Source organism: Hyla sarda, unplaced genomic scaffold (genome assembly GCF_029499605.1).
Source record: "Hyla sarda isolate aHylSar1 unplaced genomic scaffold, aHylSar1.hap1 scaffold_875, whole genome shotgun sequence".
Taxonomy (NCBI): domain Eukaryota; kingdom Metazoa; phylum Chordata; class Amphibia; order Anura; family Hylidae; genus Hyla; species Hyla sarda.
In genome coordinates, this window is record NW_026610903.1 from 57,072 (window position 1) to 77,633 (window position 20,562).

At 46.2% G+C, this 20,562-nt stretch overlaps 9 non-coding genes across 9 annotated transcripts; all 9 read left to right on the forward strand.

The window, feature by feature from the left end:
• The first annotated feature begins 2,009 nt into the window (after nucleotides 1-2,009).
• LOC130348208 (U2 spliceosomal RNA) lies at nucleotides 2,010-2,200 on the forward strand. The gene has a single exon (XR_008885977.1). It is a non-coding gene; the product is annotated as a U2 spliceosomal RNA (small nuclear RNA).
• Nucleotides 2,201-4,284: 2,084 nt separating this feature from the next.
• Nucleotides 4,285-4,475, forward strand: LOC130348209 (U2 spliceosomal RNA). Its single transcript, XR_008885978.1, has one exon. It is a non-coding gene; the product is annotated as a U2 spliceosomal RNA (small nuclear RNA).
• Nucleotides 4,476-6,552: 2,077 nt separating this feature from the next.
• On the forward strand, nucleotides 6,553-6,743 carry LOC130348211 (U2 spliceosomal RNA). The gene has a single exon (XR_008885980.1). It is a non-coding gene; the product is annotated as a U2 spliceosomal RNA (small nuclear RNA).
• Nucleotides 6,744-8,837: 2,094 nt separating this feature from the next.
• Nucleotides 8,838-9,028, forward strand: LOC130348212 (U2 spliceosomal RNA). Its single transcript, XR_008885981.1, has one exon. It is a non-coding gene; the product is annotated as a U2 spliceosomal RNA (small nuclear RNA).
• Nucleotides 9,029-11,109: 2,081 nt separating this feature from the next.
• Nucleotides 11,110-11,300, forward strand: LOC130348213 (U2 spliceosomal RNA). The gene has a single exon (XR_008885982.1). It is a non-coding gene; the product is annotated as a U2 spliceosomal RNA (small nuclear RNA).
• A 2,092-nt stretch (nucleotides 11,301-13,392) lies between these two features.
• Nucleotides 13,393-13,583, forward strand: LOC130348214 (U2 spliceosomal RNA). The gene has a single exon (XR_008885983.1). It is a non-coding gene; the product is annotated as a U2 spliceosomal RNA (small nuclear RNA).
• A 2,086-nt stretch (nucleotides 13,584-15,669) lies between these two features.
• Nucleotides 15,670-15,860, forward strand: LOC130348215 (U2 spliceosomal RNA). Its single transcript, XR_008885984.1, has one exon. It is a non-coding gene; the product is annotated as a U2 spliceosomal RNA (small nuclear RNA).
• Nucleotides 15,861-17,945: 2,085 nt separating this feature from the next.
• On the forward strand, nucleotides 17,946-18,136 carry LOC130348216 (U2 spliceosomal RNA). Its single transcript, XR_008885985.1, has one exon. It is a non-coding gene; the product is annotated as a U2 spliceosomal RNA (small nuclear RNA).
• A 2,091-nt stretch (nucleotides 18,137-20,227) lies between these two features.
• Nucleotides 20,228-20,418, forward strand: LOC130348218 (U2 spliceosomal RNA). The gene has a single exon (XR_008885986.1). It is a non-coding gene; the product is annotated as a U2 spliceosomal RNA (small nuclear RNA).
• Nucleotides 20,419-20,562: the final 144 nt, after the last annotated feature.

The following is a 20,562-nucleotide window of genomic DNA, read 5'->3' on the forward strand; positions in this document are numbered from 1 at the left end:
GGCCTTGCTGCTGCTGCTGCTGCAGCCAAAAAACAAAAGGTGGTGCTGCTGCTGCTTCTGCTTCTGCTTGTGTCTGGCCGCTGTTGGAGCGTCCAGGCACAGGACTTCTGCTGCTGCTGACTAAATGGCCTCCTTAATTGGATCATTTGAGTAGCCAGCACACCTGTGCAGGTAGGGCATGACATGATAGGCAGCTGCCTTGATAGCGGGTGGGTGCTGAATGTTCCTAATTGACAAAATAAGATTAATGCTTATGAAGAAATATAAAATCTCATCCCTTCCCCAATATCGCGCCACACCCCTACCCCTTAATTCCCTGGTTGAACTTGATGGACATATGTCTTTTTTCGACCGTACTAACTATGTAACTATGTAACATAACATGGGGGGGGGGGTCTCCTGGCTGTTCACACAGGTGTGTCATTGCTGTACATTGACCATGCATTGCTTCTGTGGTATTGCAAAGGCAAAGACAAATGCTTCCAGCCATCCATTGCACTAATGGATTGGTCATCAGCTGGCTGTCTATGTCCCGCATCAATATAGACCAAAGTACAGAGGGTTAGGCTATGCTATTGTGCACCTACCTGATGCATCAGAAGGTGCGAGGCCCTTGCTAAATTCTGTGCACAGACTTTGAGATCTATGCTTTAGACTGTATCTAAACCTGCTCCAACATGGACTGACATTCTGGCCTACTTTCAGCCGATGCGACTTGTCTGTCGCTGAACAGTCGCTTTTTATGTATTCAGCACCTATGTATAATGTTGTAAAAATGCTCTAGAAGCTAAAGTCGCAGAAATGTCACACATATTTGGCCTGCAACTTTCTGTGCGACAAATTCAGACAGGAAAAATCAGTATAAATCCTTAGAAAATTATCCCCCAGTGTCTCCATCTGCTGGCGGTATTGAATAAGCATTGCTGCACTGATGGGGTATGCATTAGACGAAAAAAAAGAAGAAAAAGAAGAATAATACGCCCAGAAAAGAGGCGAAAAGGAGAAAAACGTAAAAAAACGTGAAAAAAAAGTAAGAGGAAGAGAAGGGAAAAAAAGGTGGAAATGGGTTTAAAAGTGATTTCGGCGGAGAAATATATATATATATATATATATATATATATATATATATATATATACGCGCACACACACACATATATATAAACGTATTCTCCGTTGAGATATTGCAGCCGCTGCTGTGTCCAGGCCCAGGAGCCTTAGCACTGTGCTGTGATGTCACTCAATACCACTGACATCACTAGGTGTAAACAACATCTCTCCTTTGCTGTGTATGTGACTATGGAGCTGTTTGGTGATGTCGTCTATTATGGCCTTCATAGAAGCAACAGGAGATTGTTGCATCCATCTAGAACCCTCAGAACTACAGTGCTATGATGTCACTCACTTCCACAGGCCTTGCAGAGTGTAAACAACAACAACCCAGCTTTGTTGTGTATGTAACCATAGGGATTTGTGATGTCACCTAGAACCTTCACAGCAGCGACAGCTTTATGAGGAGCATCAGCACTGCTCTGCCTGAGCAGAACCATCACCGCCATAGGTTGTCAAATAACCCGGGTTTAACCCACACAGGTAAGTCCAATGGGGTGCAGGCATGTCCTCTATGCTTACAGCTTCCCGTGGGTGTTGGTTTGATACCGTTTGGGGACAGCCAAGGAGGCATCTGCAGGCAACAAAGGTAGGTGTGTGCTTGTGTGTGTGTTTCCTATGCAGATCCTAAGCCCAGTGTCACATGCAAGTAGGAGGAGTAAGAAGGGTTCCTGGCAAATCCGGGTTATGGATTGCATTTAAAAAGGCCCCGTGGGAGTGCAATGGGCCCCTGTCTTGCTGCTTAGCAATAATGGTATGGGTTTAGGTTCTGCTGTGTGTACTGGTGGTTGACTGCCCCCCAGCCCAGAGTGTGCATGGAAAATTGTCTGGCAGCCTCCCTGACAGCAAGCAGTGATAGTGCCCATGAAGGGGACCTTGTTGGGCCCGCCCCTTTCACGGTTATCGCTTCTCGGCCTTTTGGCTAAGATCAAGTGTAGTATCTGTTCTTATCAGTTTAATATCTGATACGTCCCCTATCTGGGGACCATATATTAAATGGATTTTTGAGAACGGGGGCCGATTTCGAAGCTTGCTTCCGTCGCCCTATGCATTGACCCGATATGGCAGTATCTTCGGGTACAGTGCACCACCCCCTTACAGGGTTAAAAAGAAAGATTCCTACTTTCATTGCTACCTGCTTGCTGGCTAGCCAGCTAGCCAGCCCTGTGGGCCTTGCTGCTGCTGCTGCTGCAGCCAAAAAACAAAAGGTGGTGCTGCTGCTGCTTCTGCTTCTGCTTGTGTCTGGCCGCTGTTGGAGCGTCCAGGCACAGGACTTCTGCTGCTGCTGACTAAATGGCCTCCTTAATTGGATCATTTGAGTAGCCAGCACACCTGTGCAGGTAGGGCATGACATGATAGGCAGCTGCCTTGATAGCGGGTGGGTGCTGAATGTTCCTAATTGACAAAATAAGATTAATGCTTATGAAGAAATATAAAATCTCATCCCTTCCCCAATATCGCGCCACACCCCTACCCCTTAATTCCCTGGTTGAACTTGATGGACATATGTCTTTTTTCGACCGTACTAACTATGTAACTATGTAACATAACATGGGGGGGGGGGGTCTCCTGGCTGTTCACACAGGTGTGTCATTGCTGTACATTGACCATGCATTGCTTCTGTGGTATTGCAAAGGCAAAGACAAATGCTTCCAGCCATCCATTGCACTAATGGATTGGTCATCAGCTGGCTGTCTATGTCCCGCATCAATATAGACCAAAGTACAGAGGGTTAGGCTATGCTATTGTGCACCTACCTGATGCATCAGAAGGTGCGAGGCCCTTGCTAAATTCTGTGCACAGACTTTGAGATCTATGCTTTAGACTGTATCTAAACCTGCTCCAACATGGACTGACATTCTGGCCTACTTTCAGCCGATGCGACTTGTCTGTCGCTGAACAGTCGCTTTTTATGTATTCAGCACCTATGTATAATGTTGTAAAAATGCTCTAGAAGCTAAAGTCGCAGAAATGTCACACATATTTGGCCTGCAACTTTCTGTGCGACAAATTCAGACAGGAAAAATCAGTATAAATCCTTAGAAAATTATCCCCCAGTGTCTCCATCTGCTGGCGGTATTGAATAAGCATTGCTGCACTGATGGGGTATGCATTAGACGAAAAAAAAGAAGAAAAAGAAGAATAATACGCCCAGAAAAGAGGCGAAAAGGAGAAAAACGTAAAAAAACGTGAAAAAAAAGTAAGAGGAAGAGAAGGGAAAAAAAGGTGGAAATGGGTTTAAAAGTGATTTCGGCGGAGAAATATATATATATATATATATATATATATATATATATATATATACGCGCACACACACACATATATATAAACGTATTCTCCGTTGAGATATTGCAGCCGCTGCTGTGTCCAGGCCCAGGAGCCTTAGCACTGTGCTGTGATGTCACTCAATACCACTGACATCACTAGGTGTAAACAACATCTCTCCTTTGCTGTGTATGTGACTATGGAGCTGTTTGGTGATGTCGTCTATTATGGCCTTCATAGAAGCAACAGGAGATTGTTGCATCCATCTAGAACCCTCAGAACTACAGTGCTATGATGTCACTCACTTCCACAGGCCTTGCAGAGTGTAAACAACAACAACCCAGCTTTGTTGTGTATGTAACCATAGGGATTTGTGATGTCACCTAGAACCTTCACAGCAGCGACAGCTTTATGAGGAGCATCAGCACTGCTCTGCCTGAGCAGAACCATCACCGCCATAGGTTGTCAAATAACCCGGGTTTAACCCACACAGGTAAGTCCAATGGGGTGCAGGCATGTCCTCTATGCTTACAGCTTCCCGTGGGTGTTGGTTTGATACCGTTTGGGGACAGCCAAGGAGGCATCTGCAGGCAACAAAGGTAGGTGTGTGCTTGTGTGTGTGTTTCCTATGCAGATCCTAAGCCCAGTGTCACATGCAAGTAGGAGGAGTAAGAAGGGTTCCTGGCAAATCCGGGTTATGGATTGCATTTAAAAAGGCCCCGTGGGAGTGCAATGGGCCCCTGTCTTGCTGCTTAGCAATAATGGTATGGGTTTAGGTTCTGCTGTGTGTACTGGTGGTTGACTGCCCCCCAGCCCAGAGTGTGCATGGAAAATTGTCTGGCAGCCTCCCTGACAGCAAGCAGTGATAGTGCCCATGAAGGGGACCTTGTTGGGCCCGCCCCTTTCACGGTTATCGCTTCTCGGCCTTTTGGCTAAGATCAAGTGTAGTATCTGTTCTTATCAGTTTAATATCTGATACGTCCCCTATCTGGGGACCATATATTAAATGGATTTTTGAGAACGGGGGCCGATTTCGAAGCTTGCTTCCGTCGCCCTATGCATTGACCCGATATGGCAGTATCTTCGGGTACAGTGCACCACCCCCTTACAGGGTTAAAAAGAAAGATTCCTACTTTCATTGCTACCTGCTTGCTGGCTAGCCAGCTAGCCAGCCCTGTGGGCCTTGCTGCTGCTGCTGCTGCAGCCAAAAAACAAAAGGTGGTGCTGCTGCTGCTTCTGCTTCTGCTTGTGTCTGGCCGCTGTTGGAGCGTCCAGGCACAGGACTTCTGCTGCTGCTGACTAAATGGCCTCCTTAATTGGATCATTTGAGTAGCCAGCACACCTGTGCAGGTAGGGCATGACATGATAGGCAGCTGCCTTGATAGCGGGTGGGTGCTGAATGTTCCTAATTGACAAAATAAGATTAATGCTTATGAAGAAATATAAAATCTCATCCCTTCCCCAATATCGCGCCACACCCCTACCCCTTAATTCCCTGGTTGAACTTGATGGACATATGTCTTTTTTCGACCGTACTAACTATGTAACTATGTAACATAACATGGGGGGGGGGGGTCTCCTGGCTGTTCACACAGGTGTGTCATTGCTGTACATTGACCATGCATTGCTTCTGTGGTATTGCAAAGGCAAAGACAAATGCTTCCAGCCATCCATTGCACTAATGGATTGGTCATCAGCTGGCTGTCTATGTCCCGCATCAATATAGACCAAAGTACAGAGGGTTAGGCTATGCTATTGTGCACCTACCTGATGCATCAGAAGGTGCGAGGCCCTTGCTAAATTCTGTGCACAGACTTTGAGATCTATGCTTTAGACTGTATCTAAACCTGCTCCAACATGGACTGACATTCTGGCCTACTTTCAGCCGATGCGACTTGTCTGTCGCTGAACAGTCGCTTTTTATGTATTCAGCACCTATGTATAATGTTGTAAAAATGCTCTAGAAGCTAAAGTCGCAGAAATGTCACACATATTTGGCCTGCAACTTTCTGTGCGACAAATTCAGACAGGAAAAATCAGTATAAATCCTTAGAAAATTATCCCCCAGTGTCTCCATCTGCTGGCGGTATTGAATAAGCATTGCTGCACTGATGGGGTATGCATTAGACGAAAAAAAAGAAGAAAAAGAAGAATAATACGCCCAGAAAAGAGGCGAAAAGGAGAAAAACGTAAAAAAACGTGAAAAAAAAGTAAGAGGAAGAGAAGGGAAAAAAAGGTGGAAATGGGTTTAAAAGTGATTTCGGCGGAGAAATATATATATATATATATATATATATATATATATATATATATACGCGCACACACACACATATATATAAACGTATTCTCCGTTGAGATATTGCAGCCGCTGCTGTGTCCAGGCCCAGGAGCCTTAGCACTGTGCTGTGATGTCACTCAATACCACTGACATCACTAGGTGTAAACAACATCTCTCCTTTGCTGTGTATGTGACTATGGAGCTGTTTGGTGATGTCGTCTATTATGGCCTTCATAGAAGCAACAGGAGATTGTTGCATCCATCTAGAACCCTCAGAACTACAGTGCTATGATGTCACTCACTTCCACAGGCCTTGCAGAGTGTAAACAACAACAACCCAGCTTTGTTGTGTATGTAACCATAGGGATTTGTGATGTCACCTAGAACCTTCACAGCAGCGACAGCTTTATGAGGAGCATCAGCACTGCTCTGCCTGAGCAGAACCATCACCGCCATAGGTTGTCAAATAACCCGGGTTTAACCCACACAGGTAAGTCCAATGGGGTGCAGGCATGTCCTCTATGCTTACAGCTTCCCGTGGGTGTTGGTTTGATACCGTTTGGGGACAGCCAAGGAGGCATCTGCAGGCAACAAAGGTAGGTGTGTGCTTGTGTGTGTGTTTCCTATGCAGATCCTAAGCCCAGTGTCACATGCAAGTAGGAGGAGTAAGAAGGGTTCCTGGCAAATCCGGGTTATGGATTGCATTTAAAAAGGCCCCGTGGGAGTGCAATGGGCCCCTGTCTTGCTGCTTAGCAATAATGGTATGGGTTTAGGTTCTGCACTGGTGGTTGACTGCCCCCCAGCCCAGAGTGTGCATGGAAAATTGTCTGGCAGCCTCCCTGACAGCAAGCAGTGATAGTGCCCATGAAGGGGACCTTGTTGGGCCCGCCCCTTTCACGGTTATCGCTTCTCGGCCTTTTGGCTAAGATCAAGTGTAGTATCTGTTCTTATCAGTTTAATATCTGATACGTCCCCTATCTGGGGACCATATATTAAATGGATTTTTGAGAACGGGGGCCGATTTCGAAGCTTGCTTCCGTCGCCCTATGCATTGACCCGATATGGCAGTATCTTCGGGTACAGTGCACCACCCCCTTACAGGGTTAAAAAGAAAGATTCCTACTTTCATTGCTACCTGCTTGCTGGCTAGCCAGCTAGCCAGCCCTGTGGGCCTTGCTGCTGCTGCTGCTGCAGCCAAAAAACAAAAGGTGGTGCTGCTGCTGCTGCTTCTGCTTCTGCTTGTGTCTGGCCGCTGTTGGAGCGTCCAGGCACAGGACTTCTGCTGCTGCTGACTAAATGGCCTCCTTAATTGGATCATTTGAGTAGCCAGCACACCTGTGCAGGTAGGGCATGACATGATAGGCAGCTGCCTTGATAGCGGGTGGGTGCTGAATGTTCCTAATTGACAAAATAAGATTAATGCTTATGAAGAAATATAAAATCTCATCCCTTCCCCAATATCGCGCCACACCCCTACCCCTTAATTCCCTGGTTGAACTTGATGGACATATGTCTTTTTTCGACCGTACTAACTATGTAACTATGTAACATAACATGGGGGGGGGGGGGGGGGGGTCTCCTGGCTGTTCACACAGGTGTGTCATTGCTGTACATTGACCATGCATTGCTTCTGTGGTATTGCAAAGGCAAAGACAAATGCTTCCAGCCATCCATTGCACTAATGGATTGGTCATCAGCTGGCTGTCTATGTCCCGCATCAATATAGACCAAAGTACAGAGGGTTAGGCTATGCTATTGTGCACCTACCTGATGCATCAGAAGGTGCGAGGCCCTTGCTAAATTCTGTGCACAGACTTTGAGATCTATGCTTTAGACTGTATCTAAACCTGCTCCAACATGGACTGACATTCTGGCCTACTTTCAGCCGATGCGACTTGTCTGTCGCTGAACAGTCGCTTTTTATGTATTCAGCACCTATGTATAATGTTGTAAAAATGCTCTAGAAGCTAAAGTCGCAGAAATGTCACACATATTTGGCCTGCAACTTTCTGTGCGACAAATTCAGACAGGAAAAATCAGTATAAATCCTTAGAAAATTATCCCCCAGTGTCTCCATCTGCTGGCGGTATTGAATAAGCATTGCTGCACTGATGGGGTATGCATTAGACGAAAAAAAAGAAGAAAAAGAAGAATAATCCGCCCAGAAAAGAGGCGAAAAGGAGAAAAACGTAAAAAAACGTGAAAAAAAAGTAAGAGGAAGAGAAGGGAAAAAAAGGTGGAAATGGGTTTAAAAGTGATTTCGGCGGAGAAATATATATATATATATATATATATATATATATATATATATATACGCGCACACACACACATATATATAAACGTATTCTCCGTTGAGATATTGCAGCCGCTGCTGTGTCCAGGCCCAGGAGCCTTAGCACTGTGCTGTGATGTCACTCAATACCACTGACATCACTAGGTGTAAACAACATCTCTCCTTTGCTGTGTATGTGACTATGGAGCTGTTTGGTGATGTCGTCTATTATGGCCTTCATAGAAGCAACAGGAGATTGTTGCATCCATCTAGAACCCTCAGAACTACAGTGCTATGATGTCACTCACTTCCACAGGCCTTGCAGAGTGTAAACAACAACAACCCAGCTTTGTTGTGTATGTAACCATAGGGATTTGTGATGTCACCTAGAACCTTCACAGCAGCGACAGCTTTATGAGGAGCATCAGCACTGCTCTGCCTGAGCAGAACCATCACCGCCATAGGTTGTCAAATAACCCGGGTTTAACCCACACAGGTAAGTCCAATGGGGTGCAGGCATGTCCTCTATGCTTACAGCTTCCCGTGGGTGTTGGTTTGATACCGTTTGGGGACAGCCAAGGAGGCATCTGCAGGCAACAAAGGTAGGTGTGTGCTTGTGTGTGTGTTTCCTATGCAGATCCTAAGCCCAGTGTCACATGCAAGTAGGAGGAGTAAGAAGGGTTCCTGGCAAATCCGGGTTATGGATTGCATTTAAAAAGGCCCCGTGGGAGTGCAATGGGCCCCTGTCTTGCTGCTTAGCAATAATGGTATGGGTTTAGGTTCTGCTGTGTGTACTGGTGGTTGACTGCCCCCCAGCCCAGAGTGTGCATGGAAAATTGTCTGGCAGCCTCCCTGACAGCAAGCAGTGATAGTGCCCATGAAGGGGACCTTGTTGGGCCCGCCCCTTTCACGGTTATCGCTTCTCGGCCTTTTGGCTAAGATCAAGTGTAGTATCTGTTCTTATCAGTTTAATATCTGATACGTCCCCTATCTGGGGACCATATATTAAATGGATTTTTGAGAACGGGGGCCGATTTCGAAGCTTGCTTCCGTCGCCCTATGCATTGACCCGATATGGCAGTATCTTCGGGTACAGTGCACCACCCCCTTACAGGGTTAAAAAGAAAGATTCCTACTTTCATTGCTACCTGCTTGCTGGCTAGCCAGCTAGCCAGCCCTGTGGGCCTTGCTGCTGCTGCTGCTGCAGCCAAAAAACAAAAGGTGGTGCTGCTGCTGCTTCTGCTTCTGCTTGTGTCTGGCCGCTGTTGGAGCGTCCAGGCACAGGACTTCTGCTGCTGCTGACTAAATGGCCTCCTTAATTGGATCATTTGAGTAGCCAGCACACCTGTGCAGGTAGGGCATGACATGATAGGCAGCTGCCTTGATAGCGGGTGGGTGCTGAATGTTCCTAATTGACAAAATAAGATTAATGCTTATGAAGAAATATAAAATCTCATCCCTTCCCCAATATCGCGCCACACCCCTACCCCTTAATTCCCTGGTTGAACTTGATGGACATATGTCTTTTTTCGACCGTACTAACTATGTAACTATGTAACATAACATGGGGGGGGGGGGGTCTCCTGGCTGTTCACACAGGTGTGTCATTGCTGTACATTGACCATGCATTGCTTCTGTGGTATTGCAAAGGCAAAGACAAATGCTTCCAGCCATCCATTGCACTAATGGATTGGTCATCAGCTGGCTGTCTATGTCCCGCATCAATATAGACCAAAGTACAGAGGGTTAGGCTATGCTATTGTGCACCTACCTGATGCATCAGAAGGTGCGAGGCCCTTGCTAAATTCTGTGCACAGACTTTGAGATCTATGCTTTAGACTGTATCTAAACCTGCTCCAACATGGACTGACATTCTGGCCTACTTTCAGCCGATGCGACTTGTCTGTCGCTGAACAGTCGCTTTTTATGTATTCAGCACCTATGTATAATGTTGTAAAAATGCTCTAGAAGCTAAAGTCGCAGAAATGTCACACATATTTGGCCTGCAACTTTCTGTGCGACAAATTCAGACAGGAAAAATCAGTATAAATCCTTAGAAAATTATCCCCCAGTGTCTCCATCTGCTGGCGGTATTGAATAAGCATTGCTGCACTGATGGGGTATGCATTAGACGAAAAAAAAGAAGAAAAAGAAGAATAATACGCCCAGAAAAGAGGCGAAAAGGAGAAAAACGTAAAAAAACGTGAAAAAAAAGTAAGAGGAAGAGAAGGGAAAAAAAGGTGGAAATGGGTTTAAAAGTGATTTCGGCGGAGAAATATATATATATATATATATATATATATATATATATATACGCGCACACACACACATATATATAAACGTATTCTCCGTTGAGATATTGCAGCCGCTGCTGTGTCCAGGCCCAGGAGCCTTAGCACTGTGCTGTGATGTCACTCAATACCACTGACATCACTAGGTGTAAACAACATCTCTCCTTTGCTGTGTATGTGACTATGGAGCTGTTTGGTGATGTCGTCTATTATGGCCTTCATAGAAGCAACAGGAGATTGTTGCATCCATCTAGAACCCTCAGAACTACAGTGCTATGATGTCACTCACTTCCACAGGCCTTGCAGAGTGTAAACAACAACAACCCAGCTTTGTTGTGTATGTAACCATAGGGATTTGTGATGTCACCTAGAACCTTCACAGCAGCGACAGCTTTATGAGGAGCATCAGCACTGCTCTGCCTGAGCAGAACCATCACCGCCATAGGTTGTCAAATAACCCGGGTTTAACCCACACAGGTAAGTCCAATGGGGTGCAGGCATGTCCTCTATGCTTACAGCTTCCCGTGGGTGTTGGTTTGATACCGTTTGGGGACAGCCAAGGAGGCATCTGCAGGCAACAAAGGTAGGTGTGTGCTTGTGTGTGTGTTTCCTATGCAGATCCTAAGCCCAGTGTCACATGCAAGTAGGAGGAGTAAGAAGGGTTCCTGGCAAATCCGGGTTATGGATTGCATTTAAAAAGGCCCCGTGGGAGTGCAATGGGCCCCTGTCTTGCTGCTTAGCAATAATGGTATGGGTTTAGGTTCTGCTGTGTGTACTGGTGGTTGACTGCCCCCCAGCCCAGAGTGTGCATGGAAAATTGTCTGGCAGCCTCCCTGACAGCAAGCAGTGATAGTGCCCATGAAGGGGACCTTGTTGGGCCCGCCCCTTTCACGGTTATCGCTTCTCGGCCTTTTGGCTAAGATCAAGTGTAGTATCTGTTCTTATCAGTTTAATATCTGATACGTCCCCTATCTGGGGACCATATATTAAATGGATTTTTGAGAACGGGGGCCGATTTCGAAGCTTGCTTCCGTCGCCCTATGCATTGACCCGATATGGCAGTATCTTCGGGTACAGTGCACCACCCCCTTACAGGGTTAAAAAGAAAGATTCCTACTTTCATTGCTACCTGCTTGCTGGCTAGCCAGCTAGCCAGCCCTGTGGGCCTTGCTGCTGCTGCTGCTGCAGCCAAAAAACAAAAGGTGGTGCTGCTGCTGCTTCTGCTTCTGCTTGTGTCTGGCCGCTGTTGGAGCGTCCAGGCACAGGACTTCTGCTGCTGCTGACTAAATGGCCTCCTTAATTGGATCATTTGAGTAGCCAGCACACCTGTGCAGGTAGGGCATGACATGATAGGCAGCTGCCTTGATAGCGGGTGGGTGCTGAATGTTCCTAATTGACAAAATAAGATTAATGCTTATGAAGAAATATAAAATCTCATCCCTTCCCCAATATCGCGCCACACCCCTACCCCTTAATTCCCTGGTTGAACTTGATGGACATATGTCTTTTTTCGACCGTACTAACTATGTAACTATGTAACATAACATGGGGGGGGGGGGGTCTCCTGGCTGTTCACACAGGTGTGTCATTGCTGTACATTGACCATGCATTGCTTCTGTGGTATTGCAAAGGCAAAGACAAATGCTTCCAGCCATCCATTGCACTAATGGATTGGTCATCAGCTGGCTGTCTATGTCCCGCATCAATATAGACCAAAGTACAGAGGGTTAGGCTATGCTATTGTGCACCTACCTGATGCATCAGAAGGTGCGAGGCCCTTGCTAAATTCTGTGCACAGACTTTGAGATCTATGCTTTAGACTGTATCTAAACCTGCTCCAACATGGACTGACATTCTGGCCTACTTTCAGCCGATGCGACTTGTCTGTCGCTGAACAGTCGCTTTTTATGTATTCAGCACCTATGTATAATGTTGTAAAAATGCTCTAGAAGCTAAAGTCGCAGAAATGTCACACATATTTGGCCTGCAACTTTCTGTGCGACAAATTCAGACAGGAAAAATCAGTATAAATCCTTAGAAAATTATCCCCCAGTGTCTCCATCTGCTGGCGGTATTGAATAAGCATTGCTGCACTGATGGGGTATGCATTAGACGAAAAAAAAGAAGAAAAAGAAGAATAATACGCCCAGAAAAGAGGCGAAAAGGAGAAAAACGTAAAAAAACGTGAAAAAAAAGTAAGAGGAAGAGAAGGGAAAAAAAGGTGGAAATGGGTTTAAAAGTGATTTCGGCGGAGAATATATATATATATATATATATATATATATATATATATATATATATATATACGCGCACACACACACATATATATAAACGTATTCTCCGTTGAGATATTGCAGCCGCTGCTGTGTCCAGGCCCAGGAGCCTTAGCACTGTGCTGTGATGTCACTCAATACCACTGACATCACTAGGTGTAAACAACATCTCTCCTTTGCTGTGTATGTGACTATGGAGCTGTTTGGTGATGTCGTCTATTATGGCCTTCATAGAAGCAACAGGAGATTGTTGCATCCATCTAGAACCCTCAGAACTACAGTGCTATGATGTCACTCACTTCCACAGGCCTTGCAGAGTGTAAACAACAACAACCCAGCTTTGTTGTGTATGTAACCATAGGGATTTGTGATGTCACCTAGAACCTTCACAGCAGCGACAGCTTTATGAGGAGCATCAGCACTGCTCTGCCTGAGCAGAACCATCACCGCCATAGGTTGTCAAATAACCCGGGTTTAACCCACACAGGTAAGTCCAATGGGGTGCAGGCATGTCCTCTATGCTTACAGCTTCCCGTGGGTGTTGGTTTGATACCGTTTGGGGACAGCCAAGGAGGCATCTGCAGGCAACAAAGGTAGGTGTGTGCTTGTGTGTGTGTTTCCTATGCAGATCCTAAGCCCAGTGTCACATGCAAGTAGGAGGAGTAAGAAGGGTTCCTGGCAAATCCGGGTTATGGATTGCATTTAAAAAGGCCCCGTGGGAGTGCAATGGGCCCCTGTCTTGCTGCTTAGCAATAATGGTATGGGTTTAGGTTCTGCTGTGTGTACTGGTGGTTGACTGCCCCCCAGCCCAGAGTGTGCATGGAAAATTGTCTGGCAGCCTCCCTGACAGCAAGCAGTGATAGTGCCCATGAAGGGGACCTTGTTGGGCCCGCCCCTTTCACGGTTATCGCTTCTCGGCCTTTTGGCTAAGATCAAGTGTAGTATCTGTTCTTATCAGTTTAATATCTGATACGTCCCCTATCTGGGGACCATATATTAAATGGATTTTTGAGAACGGGGGCCGATTTCGAAGCTTGCTTCCGTCGCCCTATGCATTGACCCGATATGGCAGTATCTTCGGGTACAGTGCACCACCCCCTTACAGGGTTAAAAAGAAAGATTCCTACTTTCATTGCTACCTGCTTGCTGGCTAGCCAGCTAGCCAGCCCTGTGGGCCTTGCTGCTGCTGCTGCTGCAGCCAAAAAACAAAAGGTGGTGCTGCTGCTGCTTCTGCTTCTGCTTGTGTCTGGCCGCTGTTGGAGCGTCCAGGCACAGGACTTCTGCTGCTGCTGACTAAATGGCCTCCTTAATTGGATCATTTGAGTAGCCAGCACACCTGTGCAGGTAGGGCATGACATGATAGGCAGCTGCCTTGATAGCGGGTGGGTGCTGAATGTTCCTAATTGACAAAATAAGATTAATGCTTATGAAGAAATATAAAATCTCATCCCTTCCCCAATATCGCGCCACACCCCTACCCCTTAATTCCCTGGTTGAACTTGATGGACATATGTCTTTTTTCGACCGTACTAACTATGTAACTATGTAACATAACATGGGGGGGGGGGGTCTCCTGGCTGTTCACACAGGTGTGTCATTGCTGTACATTGACCATGCATTGCTTCTGTGGTATTGCAAAGGCAAAGACAAATGCTTCCAGCCATCCATTGCACTAATGGATTGGTCATCAGCTGGCTGTCTATGTCCCGCATCAATATAGACCAAAGTACAGAGGGTTAGGCTATGCTATTGTGCACCTACCTGATGCATCAGAAGGTGCGAGGCCCTTGCTAAATTCTGTGCACAGACTTTGAGATCTATGCTTTAGACTGTATCTAAACCTGCTCCAACATGGACTGACATTCTGGCCTACTTTCAGCCGATGCGACTTGTCTGTCGCTGAACAGTCGCTTTTTATGTATTCAGCACCTATGTATAATGTTGTAAAAATGCTCTAGAAGCTAAAGTCGCAGAAATGTCACACATATTTGGCCTGCAACTTTCTGTGCGACAAATTCAGACAGGAAAAATCAGTATAAATCCTTAGAAAATTATCCCCCAGTGTCTCCATCTGCTGGCGGTATTGAATAAGCATTGCTGCACTGATGGGGTATGCATTAGACGAAAAAAAAGAAGAAAAAGAAGAATAATCCGCCCAGAAAAGAGGCGAAAAGGAGAAAAACGTAAAAAAACGTGAAAAAAAAGTAAGAGGAAGAGAAGGGAAAAAAAGGTGGAAATGGGTTTAAAAGTGATTTCGGCGGAGAAATATATATATATATATATATATATATATATATATATATATATATACGCGCACACACACACATATATATAAACGTATTCTCCGTTGAGATATTGCAGCCGCTGCTGTGTCCAGGCCCAGGAGCCTTAGCACTGTGCTGTGATGTCACTCAATACCACTGACATCACTAGGTGTAAACAACATCTCTCCTTTGCTGTGTATGTGACTATGGAGCTGTTTGGTGATGTCGTCTATTATGGCCTTCATAGAAGCAACAGGAGATTGTTGCATCCATCTAGAACCCTCAGAACTACAGTGCTATGATGTCACTCACTTCCACAGGCCTTGCAGAGTGTAAACAACAACAACCCAGCTTTGTTGTGTATGTAACCATAGGGATTTGTGATGTCACCTAGAACCTTCACAGCAGCGACAGCTTTATGAGGAGCATCAGCACTGCTCTGCCTGAGCAGAACCATCACCGCCATAGGTTGTCAAATAACCCGGGTTTAACCCACACAGGTAAGTCCAATGGGGTGCAGGCATGTCCTCTATGCTTACAGCTTCCCGTGGGTGTTGGTTTGATACCGTTTGGGGACAGCCAAGGAGGCATCTGCAGGCAACAAAGGTAGGTGTGTGCTTGTGTGTGTGTTTCCTATGCAGATCCTAAGCCCAGTGTCACATGCAAGTAGGAGGAGTAAGAAGGGTTCCTGGCAAATCCGGGTTATGGATTGCATTTAAAAAGGCCCCGTGGGAGTGCAATGGGCCCCTGTCTTGCTGCTTAGCAATAATGGTATGGGTTTAGGTTCTGCTGTGTGTACTGGTGGTTGACTGCCCCCCAGCCCAGAGTGTGCATGGAAAATTGTCTGGCAGCCTCCCTGACAGCAAGCAGTGATAGTGCCCATGAAGGGGACCTTGTTGGGCCCGCCCCTTTCACGGTTATCGCTTCTCGGCCTTTTGGCTAAGATCAAGTGTAGTATCTGTTCTTATCAGTTTAATATCTGATACGTCCCCTATCTGGGGACCATATATTAAATGGATTTTTGAGAACGGGGGCCGATTTCGAAGCTTGCTTCCGTCGCCCTATGCATTGACCCGATATGGCAGTATCTTCGGGTACAGTGCACCACCCCCTTACAGGGTTAAAAAGAAAGATTCCTACTTTCATTGCTACCTGCTTGCTGGCTAGCCAGCTAGCCAGCCCTGTGGGCCTTGCTGCTGCTGCTGCTGCAGCCAAAAAACAAAAGGTGGTGCTGCTGCTGCTTCTGCTTCTGCTTGTGTCTGGCCGCTGTTGGAGCGTCCAGGCACAGGACTTCTGCTGCTGCTGACTAAATGGCCTCCTTAATTGGATCATTTGAGTAGCCAGCACACCTGTGCAGGTAGGGCATGACATGATAGGCAGCTGCCTTGATAGCGGGTGGGTGCTGAATGTTCCTAATTGACAAAATAAGATTAATGCTTATGAAGAAATATAAAATCTCATCCCTTCCCCAATATCGCGCCACACCCCTACCCCTTAATTCCCTGGTTGAACTTGATGGACATATGTCTTTTTTCGACCGTACTAACTATGTAACTATGTAACATAACATGGGGGGGGGGGGGTCTCCTGGCTGTTCACACAGGTGTGTCATTGCTGTACATTGACCATGCATTGCTTCTGTGGTATTGCAAAGGCAAAGACAAATGCTTCCAGCGCCATCCATTGCACTAATGGATTGGTCATCAGCTGGCTGTCTATGTCCCGCATCAATATAGACCAAAGTACAGAGGGTTAGGCTATGCTATTGTGCACCTACCTGATGCATCAGAAGGTGCGAGGCCCTTGCTAAATTCTGTGCACAGACTTTGAGATCTATGCTTTAGACTGTATCTAAACCTGCTCCAACATGGACTGACATTCTGGCCTACTTTCAGCCGATGCGACTTGTCTGTCGCTGAACAGTCGCTTTTTATGTATTCAGCACCTATGTATAATGTTGTAAAAATGCTCTAGAAGCTAAAGTCGCAGAAATGTCACACATATTTGGCCTGCAACTTTCTGTGCGACAAATTCAGACAGGAAAAATCAGTATAAATCCTTAGAAAATTATCCCCCAGTGTCTCCATCTGCTGGCGGTATTGAATAAGCATTGCTGCACTGATGGGGTATGCATTAGACGAAAAAAAAGAAGAAAAAGAAGAATAATACGCCCAGAAAAGAGGCGAAAAGGAGAAAAACGTAAAAAAACGTGAAAAAAAAGTAAGAGGAAGAGAAGGGAAAAAAAGGTGGAAATGGGTTTAAAAGTGATTTCGGCGGAGAAATATATATATATATATATATATATATATATATATATATATACGCGCACACACACACATATATATAAACGTATTCTCCGTTGAGATATTGCAGCCGCTGCTGTGTCCAGGCCCAGGAGCCTTAGCACTGTGCTGTGATGTCACTCAATACCACTGACATCACTAGGTGTAAACAACATCTCTCCTTTGCTGTGTATGTGACTATGGAGCTGTTTGGTGATGTCGTCTATTATGGCCTTCATAGAAGCAACAGGAGATTGTTGCATCCATCTAGAACCCTCAGAACTACAGTGCTATGATGTCACTCACTTCCACAGGCCTTGCAGAGTGTAAACAACAACAACCCAGCTTTGTTGTGTATGTAACCATAGGGATTTGTGATGTCACCTAGAACCTTCACAGCAGCGACAGCTTTATGAGGAGCATCAGCACTGCTCTGCCTGAGCAGAACCATCACCGCCATAGGTTGTCAAATAACCCGGGTTTAACCCACACAGGTAAGTCCAATGGGGTGCAGGCATGTCCTCTATGCTTACAGCTTCCCGTGGGTGTTGGTTTGATACCGTTTGGGGACAGCCAAGGAGGCATCTGCAGGCAACAAAGGTAGGTGTGTGCTTGTGTGTGTGTTTCCTATGCAGATCCTAAGCCCAGTGTCACATGCAAGTAGGAGGAGTAAGAAGGGTTCCTGGCAAATCCGGGTTATGGATTGCATTTAAAAAGGCCCCGTGGGAGTGCAATGGGCCCCTGTCTTGCTGCTTAGCAATAATGGTATGGGTTTAGGTTCTGCTGTGTGTACTGGTGGTTGACTGCCCCCCAGCCCAGAGTGTGCATGGAAAATTGTCTGGCAGCCTCCCTGACAGCAAGCAGTGATAGTGCCCATGAAGGGGACCTTGTTGGGCCCGCCCCTTTCACGGTTATCGCTTCTCGGCCTTTTGGCTAAGATCAAGTGTAGTATCTGTTCTTATCAGTTTAATATCTGATACGTCCCCTATCTGGGGACCATATATTAAATGGATTTTTGAGAACGGGGGCCGATTTCGAAGCTTGCTTCCGTCGCCCTATGCATTGACCCGATATGGCAGTATCTTCGGGTACAGTGCACCACCCCCTTACAGGGTTAAAAAGAAAGATTCCTACTTTCATTGCTACCTGCTTGCTGGCTAGCCAGCTAGCCAGCCCTGTGGGCCTTGCTGCTGCTGCTGCTGCAGCCAAAAAACAAAAGGTGGTGCTGCTGCTGCTTCTGCTTCTGCTTGTGTCTGGCCGCTGTTGGAGCGTCCAGGCACAGGACTTCTGCTGCTGCTGACTAAATGGCCTCCTTAATTGGATCATTTGAGTAGCCAGCACACCTGTGCAGGTAGGGCATGACATGATAGGCAGCTGCCTTGATAGCGGGTGGGTGCTGAATGTTCCTAATTGACAAAATAAGATTAATGCTTATGAAGAAATATAAAATCTCATCCCTTCCCCAATATCGCGCCACACCCCTACCCCTTAATTCCCTGGTTGAACTTGATGGACATATGTCTTTTTTCGACCGTACTAACTATGTAACTATGTAACATAACATGGGGGGGGGGGGGTCTCCTGGCTGTTCACACAGGTGTGTCATTGCTGTACATTGACCATGCATTGCTTCTGTGGTATTGCAAAGGCAAAGACAAATGCTTCCAGCCATCCATTGCACTAATGGATTGGTCATCAGCTGGCTGTCTATGTCCCGCATCAATATAGACCAAAGTACAGAGGGTTAGGCTATGCTATTGTGCACCTACCTGATGCATCAGAAGGTGCGAGGCCCTTGCTAAATTCTGTGCACAGACTTTGAGATCTATGCTTTAGACTGTATCTAAACCTGCTCCAACATGGACTGACATTCTGGCCTACTTTCAGCCGATGCGACTTGTCTGTCGCTGAACAGTCGCTTTTTATGTATTCAGCACCTATGTATAATGTTGTAAAAATGCTCTAGAAGCTAAAGTCGCAGAAATGTCACACATATTTGGCCTGCAACTTTCTGTGCGACAAATTCAGACAGGAAAAATCAGTATAAATCCTTAGAAAATTATCCCCCAGTGTCTCCATCTGCTGGCGGTATTGAATAAGCATTGCTGCACTGATGGGGTATGCATTAGACGAAAAAAAAGAAGAAAAAGAAGAATAATACGCCCAGAAAAGAGGCGAAAAGGAGAAAAACGTAAAAAAACGTGAAAAAAAAGTAAGAGGAAGAGAAGGGAAAAAAAGGTGGAAATGGGTTTAAAAGTGATTTCGGCGGAGAAATATATATATATATATATATATATATATATATATATATATATATATATACGCGCACACACACACATATATATAAACGTATTCTCCGTTGAGATATTGCAGCCGCTGCTGTGTCCAGGCCCAGGAGCCTTAGCACTGTGCTGTGATGTCACTCAATACCACTGACATCACTAGGTGTAAACAACATCTCTCCTTTGCTGTGTATGTGACTATGGAGCTGTTTGGTGATGTCGTCTATTATGGCCTTCATAGAAGCAACAGGAGATTGTTGCATCCATCTAGAACCCTCAGAACTACAGTGCTATGATGTCACTCACTTCCACAGGCCTTGCAGAGTGTAAACAACAACAACCCAGCTTTGTTGTGTATGTAACCATAGGGATTTGTGATGTCACCTAGAACCTTCACAGCAGCGACAGCTTTATGAGGAGCATCAGCACTGCTCTGCCTGAGCAGAACCATCACCGCCATAGGTTGTCAAATAACCCGGGTTTAACCCACACAGGTAAGTCCAATGGGGTGCAGGCATGTCCTCTATGCTTACAGCTTCCCGTGGGTGTTGGTTTGATACCGTTTGGGGACAGCCAAGGAGGCATCTGCAGGCAACAAAGGTAGGTGTGTGCTTGTGTGTGTGTTTCCTATGCAGATCCTAAGCCCAGTGTCACATGCAAGTAGGAGGAGTAAGAAGGGTTCCTGGCAAATCCGGGTTATGGATTGCATTTAAAAAGGCCCCGTGGGAGTGCAATGGGCCCCTGTCTTGCTGCTTAGCAATAATGGTATGGGTTTAGGTTCTGCTGTGTGTACTGGTGGTTGACTGCCCCCCAGCCCAGAGTGTGCATGGAAAATTGTCTGGCAGCCTCCCTGACAGCAAGCAGTGATAGTGCCCATGAAGGGGACCTTGTTGGGCCCGCCCCTTTCACGGTTATCGCTTCTCGGCCTTTTGGCTAAGATCAAGTGTAGTATCTGTTCTTATCAGTTTAATATCTGATACGTCCCCTATCTGGGGACCATATATTAAATGGATTTTTGAGAACGGGGGCCGATTTCGAAGCTTGCTTCCGTCGCCCTATGCATTGACCCGATATGGCAGTATCTTCGGGTACAGTGCACCACCCCCTTACAGGGTTAAAAAGAAAGATTCCTACTTTCATTGCTACCTGCTTGCTGGCTAGCCAGCTAGCCAGCCCTGTGGGCCTTGCTGCTGCTGCTGCTGCAGCCAAAAAACAAAAGGTGGTGCTGCTGCTGCTTCTGCTTCTGCT